Source organism: Acinonyx jubatus, chromosome B3, assembly GCF_027475565.1.
Source record: "Acinonyx jubatus isolate Ajub_Pintada_27869175 chromosome B3, VMU_Ajub_asm_v1.0, whole genome shotgun sequence".
In the NCBI taxonomy this organism is placed as follows: domain Eukaryota; kingdom Metazoa; phylum Chordata; class Mammalia; order Carnivora; family Felidae; genus Acinonyx; species Acinonyx jubatus.
The window spans coordinates 139,292,615-139,304,351 of NC_069386.1; positions in this window are offsets into that span (position 1 = coordinate 139,292,615).

Below are 11,737 nucleotides of genomic sequence, written 5' to 3' on the forward strand. Positions count from 1 at the left end.
GCGAGTGGAGGAGGAAACAGAGAGACGAGCCCTGAGCCCTGAGCAAGACCAATGTCCTATAGGAAGCTCCAGGAGGCAGCAGTGATTCTGACGGCGGGGAGGGGGAGGGAAGGGGGGGGGCTGGGAAGGCTTCCCGGTAGGGGAGAAGCGGGACTGAGCCCAAAAAGGGGCTCCCCAGTTCTCCAGGCGGCAGAGTTGGCAAAGAAGATCCAAGGAGGAGAGGCTTCGGGGTGTGCTGTTTCCTCCAGACGCGCTAGTGCTGGCTTTTATCATCTTAATGATGTGTGTGTGTCTGACTTAAGGCGAATAGAGTGGTGATGGAGCCCCTGAGTGCCTGTTTCCCTTTAAGGCTGGCTCTGAGAACCACAATTCCTGAAGGTCTGAGCGAGGGGAAATCCTTCTCCATTAGCTCAAGATTATGAAGTGAGCTCAGCCCGGGAGAATTTGGGCGATGCGGGGGAAGTGGTGCTTTAGAGATGACGATCGCCACCCTTGATGGGGGAGGAGGGCACGGGACCCTGGCACGCCACTCCGGGGCTGCCGTGCTTGTGATTCGGGGAGCGTGAAGGGCTTTTGCTGGCCAGCCACGCTGCCCCGGATTCCTCCAACGCTCGTGCCCCTTGTTGAGACAGGCACTTCTATTAAAATGTAAATATTTTGTCTGAGAGCGGGGACACTTGGCCTTGCTACTGAGGGAAAGAACGGTGGAACCTGGGCACCTTATTGAGTGCCCATGGCAGGAGACAGGCGCCCCACATTGTCGTCGAATCCACGGGGCAACCTGGTGAGGTGGGAGTTACCCCCGGCCCCGTCCACAGGTGAGAGACTGGACCCAGAAGGGCCAGAGTTCAGGCTGTCCACCTCGTGACACACAGCCACTCCTCCGCCTTCTTGGCGGGCGTCCCCCCGCAGCGTGAGATGGCACAATGCAAGCGTTCTGGGGGCGCCCAGTCCTGGGTTCCTGCGCAGCGCTGCCTCCAGGGAGCCCTGTGCCTGAGCAAACCTTCACCTCCCGGATTTCTCCCCATCTGTGGATGGCATAGCCAGAGCACCTGCACTGTGCCCCAGGGCTGTTGTGGGGACAGAGATACACAGGGTTGGTGACACTGTGTCGGGGCTCGGGCTCAGTAAAGGGCATGTCTGCACATTCTTATTCCTTTTTTTTTTTTTTTTTTTTTTACGGTTTTATTTTTAAGTAATCTCTACACCCCACGTGGGGCTCGAACTCACAACCGTGAGATCAAGAGTCGCATGCTCCACTGACTGAGCCAGCCAGGCGCCCACCCCATCTGCGCATTCTTATCAACTCGTGCCAGTTCGGGAACGTACAGGCTGGCTCCTGACCCAGGGATACCCCTGTGCCTTCTCTGGCTGTGGCAGCAGCAGGAGTGGGAACCATCTCCCTTGTCTCCTATGCACCCATCCTGGGATCTGTGGAGAGAAGGCAGGTGGCCTGGAGCTTATTCACGGGACAGGGGGTCCCCAGAACTACCTCCCACCACCCACCATCATGTGCGAAAACACTGCGTCCCATTCTTTCTCTGGGAGCCTAAATCAGGAACTACACAGAAGAGGTCAAGTTCAGAATCCCTGCTTGAACCCTGACCTTTTGCCCCCCAAGGCCAGAGGCAAGGCCCTGGCCTCCTGGGTGCCTCAGTCACCCTATCTCTAAAATGGGCGGCCCATCCAACTCATATCTCCCTGAAGGACGGGAGTCGGGAGAAATAACTAGCCCTGACCTAATGCCAATTGCATGGGGCCTTGGAGATGACGTGTGTAAGCCATCAACCCGCGGGGTGTCATCTCAGGACCTGAAACTGCACGTCAGCTGAAGGCTGGGCCGGTGGGGCGGCCGCAGCAACTCTGAGACGCTTCTGTGGGATGCTGGTGGGATCACCCTAAAAGCACAAGGTGGGGTGCAGGGCCTCCCTTGCTGTGGCTGTAGCTCAGGCCCTGTCCCTGCCAGGCTGGCCAGGACCCTGACCCCCGGGGGCTGCCGGAAGAAACTGACGCCTTTCAGCAACTTCATCCCATTTGGCAGAGGAGGAAACTGAGGCACACGGAGGTCCAGTCACTAAGGTCCTGCAGCCAAGGTGTGTCAGGTCTGCCTGACACAGAGTCTGGCCTCCTGACCACGACGCCCAACTGCCTCCGCAGTTACTATTGTCATCACAGTAGAATGTTAATAATAGTTGTAATTATTATTATTATTGAGGGCAGTGCTCCAGGCAGGCAGGTCTGGGTGGCTGCATCACTGGGGCCCGGTACGTGGCCAGTGCCCAGAATCGGGAAGTGTCCTGTCCCAGCCAGCCCCGGGACTATGCTGAAGATTGAAGGGTCCATCGTGCAGCCTGGGTCATGGCATGGGCTTCTCCTACCTTCCGTCAGATCCTGGACTCAGGCAGCCACTCCTACCCGTCCGCCCCTGGATGCATGTGGTGATGGGCCCAGTGGAGATTCACGAACGGGAAGACTGAAAATTCAAGCGGAGGCGATCGGTATTTTTATAAAGCACAGCCCCCTGCCTCCACACAAGCGAAGTGTCCCTTCTCCAAAAGGTGGCATGTCCTCCTGCCGGTTAAGGGTTAAGAGCGCACACTAGGGCCCAGCCTACCTGTGCTCAACTCCTGGGGCTTCTGCTCGCTCCCTGTGTGACCCTGGACAAGTGATTCACCGTGCTCCCTCGCCCCCCCTGCTCCACTGTGCACGGGCCTCTGGGAGAACTGGGGGAGGGCTTTGCCTGACCCACCCTGGCTGGTGCTCAGTAAGTGTCTGCACCTTGACCCCTCCAGGTGGGGAGAGCCGAAGGAGCCGTCTGTCTCGCTCCTGGTGGAAAAGGGTGGCTCACTGAGACGTGACTATAGATCGACTTTATGGCTGAGTTTGGCTCCGGAATGGCCGGTGTCAGGTGTGTTAAATGTGTGGCTGACGCGGCCGGGACAGTCCCGGAGCCCCAGCAAGCGTTGGTTCTGGGTAGGGGAGGTCGGTGGGCTTGGTGGCCTTGTGGGTGCAGGCCTGTGCTTTTGCAATCCCCTGAGGCCACAGTAGAGGCCCAGAAATAGGTTCCCAGCTTCCCTGCTCCGGTCAGTGATCCAGATCGATCCTGTTCTGGTCTATTCTGCCTGCTGGGACCAAGGGAAAGATATGGAAACAGCTCGAGGCCTAGTCCTGCCCTCCGGGGCACGGCCGGCCCAGCTGCCTCCGCTCTGGGCTTGGAGGCCGAGTCTGCCGCCTCAGGATCGGGGCTTCCAGTGCCTGTTCCGGCCCAGAGCTCCCAACAGGATGCGTGCCTGGCCCACGGGCCACCCGAGAGGGGGATGGCTTTGCAGGCACGGCGCTGGGAAGGGCAAGGGCGCTCTGGACAGAGGTACCAGCAGACTGCAGGAGAGGAGGCCTTGCAGGGAGCCTTCAGAAAGGGGCAAAAGGACAAGGCAAGGCAATGAGTGTCGCTCCGGCTGGGACCTGGTGTCCAAGTGCTGCGGAGGGGAAGGGACAGGGCAGGGCAGTGGCTCTGGCTGTGTGTGTAGGACGACCTCTTCCTGTGTCTCCTCTGAACGAAAACAGCACCAGAAATGTTGCTTAAAAGCTATTCTTCTTTTCTTTTTGGGAGAGGCAAGTGGGGTCACAGGTGGCCTCGGCTTCTTGTCCCCAGATTCCCGGACAAGGAGGATGGCAGGAGAATGGACAAGGCAGTGGCTCCGGAAACTCAAGACGCCAAGTCCCCAGCCCAGGTACCTCCCTCCCTCTGAGGAGCGTCCTGTGTTGTCCTGGTCACCTCTGGATGTGGTGTGGCCACCAGCAGGACAGGGCGGCTCCCAGGAGCCCCCTGGTGGCCCAAGGAGTTGCTGCGGCCACACCAGCCAGGGCGCACTCCCTCGGGGACAGTCACTGACATAGGACTTTTCTCAGGGACTCAGATCTTGTGCCAAGCACTTTGCTGGGGGCCACTCGCGAAAAGTCATCTCTCAACAGCCCTGTGAGGTGGGCGTTACCCCATTTTGTAAATGCGGACACCTGGAGGGGACTGTCCTGTGTCATCAGGCTACTGCTGAAAACCCACGGACAGGGAAAAAAGCATAGAGGCAGAGCAGAAACAGCAATGACATGAACGTGTATTTATTTTTAAAATAACGATCGAAGGGCCCCTGGGTGGCTCAGTCAGCTGAGCGTCCAACTTCGGCTCAGGTTGTGATCTCACGGTTCATGAGTTGGAGCCCTGCGTCGGGCTCTGTGCTGACGGCTCAATGCCTGCTTCGGATCCTCTGTCCTCCTCTTTCTCTGCCGCACTCTCTCTCTCAAAAATAAATAAACATTAGAAGATAATAAAATAAAATAATGATCGAGAATGCTGGTGCATGTGTAAACCCCGGAGGATCGTGGGAGTACCTGGCATTTACCAGGCACTTCTGGGAGGGGAGCTGGGGGCTCTGGGGTGTAGGGTGGGAAGGAACCACATTCACTGGATGTGGTTTTGTGCTTTTTGATTAAAAAAAAAAATTTTTTTTACATTTATTTATTTCTGATAGACAGAGACAGAGCACAAGTAGGGGAGTGGGGAGGGCAGACAGAGAGGGAGACACAGAATCCGAAGCAGGCTCCAGGCTCCAAGCTGTCAGCACAGAGCCCGACGCGGGGCTCAAACGCACAAACCGCGAGATCGTGACCTGAGCCGAAGTCAGACGCTTCACCGACTGAGCCGCCCAGGTGCCCCTGGGCTTTTTGATTTTTTAAACTCTGTGGAAGTATTGCCTCTACTCAAAAACGCATGAAAGATTTCAACATTCGTAGATGTTCGGTGACAGAAAGAAACTTGGAAGTGACCGAATCTCCCCCCAGTTATAGCAGCACTGACAGAAGCTGTTCGGCAACTACTTGCATATCTCCAGTGATGGGGCGCTTACCCCTTAACGGGTCAACTCCCACTCTGGAAAGATCCTCTCTCTATGGGTTGGAACATATCTTCCTGGTCAAGACCCCCTCTTCTGGGATGATCTTTTGGGTATCTGTAGGATGTCTGGTACTAACTGACCACCCCCCAGCTACCAGGGACCATGGTTTCAGCCCTCAACAACCCCAGAGCCCAGTTTCTGGAATTCTAAGAATGGGTGGGACTCTGAGGCCATTGGGTTCAAGCCCACAGCTGAAGCAGGACTCACCCTCCACACACTGGGCGGGGAGCCGTTTGTAACAATGGAGAGGAAGCCTTGTTGCCCCAAATCCCCGTGTCCATCATCTCATGGTGTCATATCACCTCTCCCCACTTCCTGCAGCCAGACTCTACAGAAATGCCGTGGCAGGGGTGCACGGATGGCTCAGTCAGTTCAACATCCGACTCTTGATTTCGGCTCAGGTCGTGATCTCACGGTCGAGGGACAGGGCCCCGCATCAGGCTCGGCGCTGACAGCACGGAGCCTGCTTGAGATTCTCTCTCTCTCTGTCCCTTCCTTGCTGTCTCTGTCTCTCTCTCAAAATAAATAAACATTAAGAAAGAAGGAGAAATGCCTGGGTGATAGGAAGCTCTCGCCCTGGCATTGGGGAGTTCGGATCTGAAGCGCCTGACTGGTCATCCTGTCTCAACATCCCTGAGCTCGGTTTCCTCATCTGCGAAATGGGGTTACTCCCAGCACTCACTCTAGAGAGTTGTTATGAGCCTCATGGAAGATGGCGGCGATGTGCGCCCTGGGAAGCAAGAGGGGCCAGGGAGGCGATGGGGTGAGTGGGGCAGGGGGAGAGGATGCTGCTCGCAAGTGCAGACTGCAGGGTTGGGAGGGATGAGCCAGATCTGAGACCAGCCAGGGGCTCTCTGAAGCCAGGATTAGGGAGCAAATCACATTTGGGGAGCCACATGGGGCAGTGTGGGAGGGCTCTGGGCAAAGGGGTGACGATTGGATGAGCCCCTGACAAGTGTTGTGAAATAGTTTTCCATACCCTGCTTACGGATCCGGGGTCACTAGGTGGGGGGGTGGGGGGTGCTGCCTCCGTGGACTCAGGACCCTGCCCTTATTTTAGGGGCCACTGTCCTTGTGGGAGACAGAGAGAAGGCAGAAGAGGAGGGCAGGCAGCCTCAGCTTTCCCGTCCCTAAAACGATAGCCCATTTTCCAGCTCTGACGTCCGTGGATTTCCCCTGGAACTTTGGGTTTGAAACAAGTGCTCTGATATCTCTTGCTTGGGACTCCCCCCTCCCCGGCGCACCCAGGGCAGCTTGGAGCAGTCCACGCATGGTGTTTGAGAAGAACCCTGGGCACCAAGGTGGGGCCAGGCTGCAGCTCCCATGTCAGGGAGCCTGGCAGGACAGGAGCAAAGCTGGCGTTTATTCCTCCGGGGACCTGGGAACGAGGAGGGGAGGCTGGGCTGGGCTTCCCAGGAGGCAGGGGTTCTCACAGCCAGCTCCAGAAGATCTCCCAGCCCCCGGGCGGCTCAGGGCAGCATGCTCAGGCTGTGCAAATCGGTCTCCCCGGGGGCTCCTGGGCTTCTGTCTGGGGCAGAGAGTGGAGATGTCTCTGTTCTCAAGATGCCTGGGCAGGAGCACCAGCCCGCACCCTCTGGGGGCCCCTCCCACGGCATTTTCCACTTGACTCTTCATCCTTGCCAGGGGAGGGTGCCATTCCTTTTTACAGACGAGGAAACGCAACTGTGAGTTTTCTGCCTTAGGTGTGTATTAAAGCAGTGGACGAGAATAGTGTTAATAGACGTGCTGGGAATCAGATGTCTTACTGGAACAAGCAAATGAACCAGGCTTTGGCTGCAGGACTTTTCAGAGCCTTTAGCACGCAGAGGCACGTCTTGAATCTCTAGAAGGGGCTTGGAATATGGTGTTTCCAAACTTACCTGACACCCCCCCGCAGCCCCAGCCCCTGCTAAGAACACCCAGAACCCATGGTCTGCAGAGCAGAGCATGGGAAATGTCAGAAGAGAACATCCGGCATCTGAATTCCCCAGAACAGCTGGGCTGTCTGGCTGCAGGGCAGATGTGGAAACTGAAGTTTAGGGTGGGACTCCTCCAAGGTCAAGGTAGATAGTGAGATTTAAGCTCAGGGCTGCATGGCGTGCAGGCTACCTTCCTGAGGGAGCCGGGGCCCTGGAGCATCTGCAGGCAGTGCCCATTCTAGAAGGGGGCTAGAGGATGCTGGTGCCACGCGTCCTCACGGTTAAACCAGCCACTCCGTCAAAGCCACAGGAGCAGCGGACAAGCAGTTGATGCTGCCCCGGCTGGGTCATGAGCCGTGTAACAGGTAAGTGCTGTAGCCGTGAGGTCCCACAGCCCGAGTGGCCAGTGGGAGGACCAGGCAGGCCCAAGGGACAGTCTGCTGCTGACTCTACCCCTGCTTTCGTCCTCGGGGCCTCAGGGAAGGGTCCTGCCATTGAGTCCTGGGTTCAGACTCCGACCCCTCCACTTCCTGACCCCACTACGATTCCTGTCGTCAGTGAACTGTGCCTCAGTTTCTCCATCTGCACGAGGTGAAGAAAGCAGCAGCCAGGGCAGACAGGGCAGGTAGGGAGATCGTGGGGCTGCAGAACGTCATTGTCCCTGAGTTCATGTGAGAGCCTTGGGGACTCCAAGAACAACAGGGGAGCCCCGGGGGGTCCTGCAGGCCCAGGGGTAGGGGAAGGTGGATCCCGGTCCTCGCGGCCCCACTGGGCCCTGAGAACTGAGACCCTGAGGGCCGAGACACGTGCCCGACAGCTCCCGTGTGCAATCGTCTGGTGCGGGGCCTGCATGAGGCAGAGAAGCCCCCGGCACAGCAGTGGTCTTCGGCAAGCACTATTTCTGTCTTCCGTTTTTTTATTTCTTCCTTCTCCAAGTTTAAAATTAAAAATAGATGTTTTGAGAGCCCAGCAGCTTGGCAAGCAGGCCGGTCTCCGGGGACGGTCTGAGCTGCCTTTCGGTGGTTTGTGACACCTGCAGACAGTGGCACTGTGCATACAGTGGCATTCTAGACAGGAGTGAGAGAGAAAGCCCTTATTAGTCCGGGCAGATCCCAAACACTGGGTTGGGGGGAAAGAAGCAAGTCACAGAAGGAAAAGATCATTTACACGAAGTTTAGGAACACGGCACGTGACCTTCTATGTTCTTTGCCGGTACCTGTGGTCCCCACCTTCAGGAGAACCTTCCCTTGGGGACAGAGGGACAAGCCATGAGGCTGGTGTGAGGGCACAGGGGGTGGGTCTGTGATCACTGCCCACATAGAATGTGCCAGGCTCTCTTCCAACAGCCTCATCCAGCATCCCCATTTCACAGATGAGTACACCGAGGCACAGAGAGGTTCAGTGGCCTGTCCAAGGTCTCACCGTTAGCAAGTTGCAGGGTCAGGACTCTAACCCAGTGCTCGTGATCATTAACCCGCACGGCCTCTTGCCTGTGGCTCATGGTTTCTCATGTCTGAAAGCGGCTGAAGCAAACGCGGTCAAATATTCGCATCGGCAAAGTGCAGCGGTGTGTTCTTGGGAGTTTTTTCTTCTCGTCTTTATAAACGTTTGCAAAAGCCCCGGGGCTCCGGTCTGGGGCCTCTGCCGGCCCCAGGCCTCGTCCAGCCACAATCCCCAGCACACAAGATAGTCCGGCTGCCGGGGGTGGCGATGACCGACTCGTCTCCGGTGCTCGCGAGACGACTCCCGGCGTGTTCCTCGGCTGCGGCTGATGGCCGTGGGAGGTCCGGGACCTGGAAGACAGGACTAACCGAGGACACCCCGGCGCTCCCTGTGTGCCTTTCTACCATTGTTTTCCCCCCCTTGTATGTTGGTTTGGGAAGTCCCTACTGATCTGTCTTCAAGCACCGCTATTCTCTCCTTGGCACCATCCAGTCTCCTGATGAGCTCACCAAAAGCACCCTTCATTTCTGTTAGGGTGCCTTTGATTCCTACCATTTCTTTTAAAATTTTTTCATACACTTTTCTTTAAAAATATTTTTTTTCAATGTTTATTTATTTTTGAGAGAAACAACGACAGAATGCCAGCGAGGGAGGGGCAGAGAGAGAGAGGGAGACACAGGATCCGAAACAGGCTCCGGGCTCCGGGCCGTCAGCACAGAGCCCGACGCGGGGCTCGAACTCACCGACTGCGAGATCGTGACCTGAGCTGTAGTCGGACGCCCAACCGACTGAGCCACCCAGGCGCCCCCATAAACTTTTCTTAATGCTTACGTTTCCCACCTGTTCCTGAATGCTGCCAGCTTTCCACTAGAGCCCCTAACATACTAGTCATAATTCCAAATTCTGTGTCTTACCTCAGTCTGTTTCTGATGCTTTTTCTCTTCAGACTGTCTTTTCCTGTCATTTATCACGCCATGTAATTTTTCTCGAAAGCCAGACACGTTGGGGCGCCTGGGTGGCTCGGTTGGTTGAGCATCTGATTTCAGTTCAGGTCATGATCCCACGGTGCGTGAGTTCGAGCCCCACATCGGGCACTGTGTTTTCAGCACAGAGCCTGCTTTGGTTCCTCTGCCCTTCCCCCACTTACACTCTCTCCCTCTCTCTCTCAAAAATCAATAAACACACACACACACACAAATGGGAATGCAAACTGGTGCAGCCACTCTGGAAAACAGTGGGGAGGTTCCTCAGAAAAACTAAAAATAGAACTACCCTACGACCCAGCAATTGCACTAATGGGTATTTATCCAAGGGATACAGGTGTGCTGTTTCTAAGGGGCACATGCACCCCAATGTTCATAGCAGCACTATTGACAATAGCCAAAGTATGGAAAGAGCCTGGGTGTCCATCGATGGATGAATGGATAAAGAAGATGTGGTGTATATACAATGGAGTAGTACTCGGCAATCAAAAAGAATGAAATCTTGCCATTTGCAACTATGCGGATGGAACTGGAGGGTATTATGCTAAGCAAAATTAGTCAGAGAAAGACAAATATCATATGACTTCACTCATATGTGAAACTTAAGATACAGAACAGATGAACACAAGGGAAGGGAAGCAAAAAATAATATAAAAACGGGGAGGGGAACAAAACATAAGAGACTCTTAAATAGGGAGAACAGAGGGTTAGTGGAGGGGGTGTGGGGGGGAGATGGGCTACATGGGTAAGGGGCGCTAAGGAATCTACTCCTGAAGTCATTGTTGCACTAGATGCTAACTTGGATGTAAATTTTAAATAAATAAATAAATAAATAAATAAATAAATAAATAAATAAATAAATAAATAAAACATCTTGAAAGGAAGGAAGGAAAGAAGGAAGGAAGGAAGGAAGGAAGGAAGGAAGGAAGGAAGGAAGGAAGGCAGGCAAGCCAGACAGACACCTGTACGGGTAGCAGGAACTGAGGCAAATGGGGTTTAGCGTGAGGGTTTATGCTGACCCGGCTGGCGGTGCACTGTGGCTTATGTTTGCGGTAGCTGTAGGGGCTCCAAATTCCTCTGTGGTCCTTGTTTTGGTCTCCCCTGTTGTCTTTGAGATTCACCAAGATCTCCTCTTAGATGGAGCGTGTGACCACTATTATCACGCCCAAGGCCTGTTGAAGTGGTGGTAAGGAGTCGGGGAGGAGTTCTGTTGTATCACCTTACGTCCTTGGGCGGTGATATTCACTAGTGGTTCTTAGGTCCTCTCCCTTCTCTGAAGTTTAGAGGGGGTTGGAGTTGGGGACCCACCATCCCCCAGGGTGGATAAGGCTCTGGTAAAGCCTTTTTCCCCCCGGAGAGCAGGTCTTTGTTATGGAGAACGCTGTGGGCGTGTCTCACAATGGCCACCTTTCCACTGGGGAGATTTCTGGAGGTACAAGGGCAAACTTATGGCCTCCTCCTTTAGATTGCCGCCCTCCTTCCCCCCAGGAGCTTCTCAGCCCCGCACTAGTCTGCTCTCAGCCCCCAGCAGGTCCTCAAAATGACCCTTTAAGCCTTCCTACCAGAGCAGATCTCAGCTGGAGACTCTGGATTTGCCGGTCTCTCCAGATTTGGGGGTGGCACTCAGCCATGAGTCCTGAGACCTCAGCTAGCTCTCCAAAGGGTCTGAGAAAAGTGGATTCTTAGTTCAGCTTTTTTCTTATGGGCAGGACAGGAGTCACAACTTTCCGGCTCTTTCATGCGTCAGAGCAGAAACAGAGGCTTGGATTCTCAAGCACCTGCTGTCCATGAGAGGCTTGGGGACTGCATTCCCTCATGGGTATAAGGGGACCCATAAGCCCGGCAGGCGACACAGGGCAGAAGCAGGGGCAGGGGCTGCAGGATGGAGAGCAGGATGCCCAGAGTGCAGGGGGAGGAGGCCCAGCAGTCCCTGGCTGTAGGGGAATATGCTGGCCCCGGAGGGGAGAGAGGGAAGAAGCCTGGGGTGACGACGAGGGTGGACTGTGGAGGCGGCCCATCCACCCTTCCCAACCCAGGCCCGGATTTCACTTCTCCTGTGAGTCCCGGGCAGCAGGGACCGCCCTTTGCCCCATTTGTAAGCGATTCCGTGGGAATTCCCAGCCACTGGCTCCATCATGTCCCTCCCTGGCCCAGTCGGAGGCAGGACTGGAACCCCGGAGTCCCTGCACCTCCCGGGCTAAACAGCGCCCGGGGAGGAAGCTGCGGGCCCCGGCGGAAACGGGAAGCCCAGCCGGCACCTGGGGCCACAAGAGGCGAGGCCACCGCCATTGTATTGAGAAAGGATCCCGGGAATGGGGGGGGGGGGGGCGCTGCTGGAACAGCGGGAACAGAGGCGGTGCTGAGTGCCGAGTTGCGCGCCGCGCCCCTCCTCCTTCAGCCCCGCCGGGGCGTCCCCGACCAGGGGTGGCCTCCCTGCGGGGCT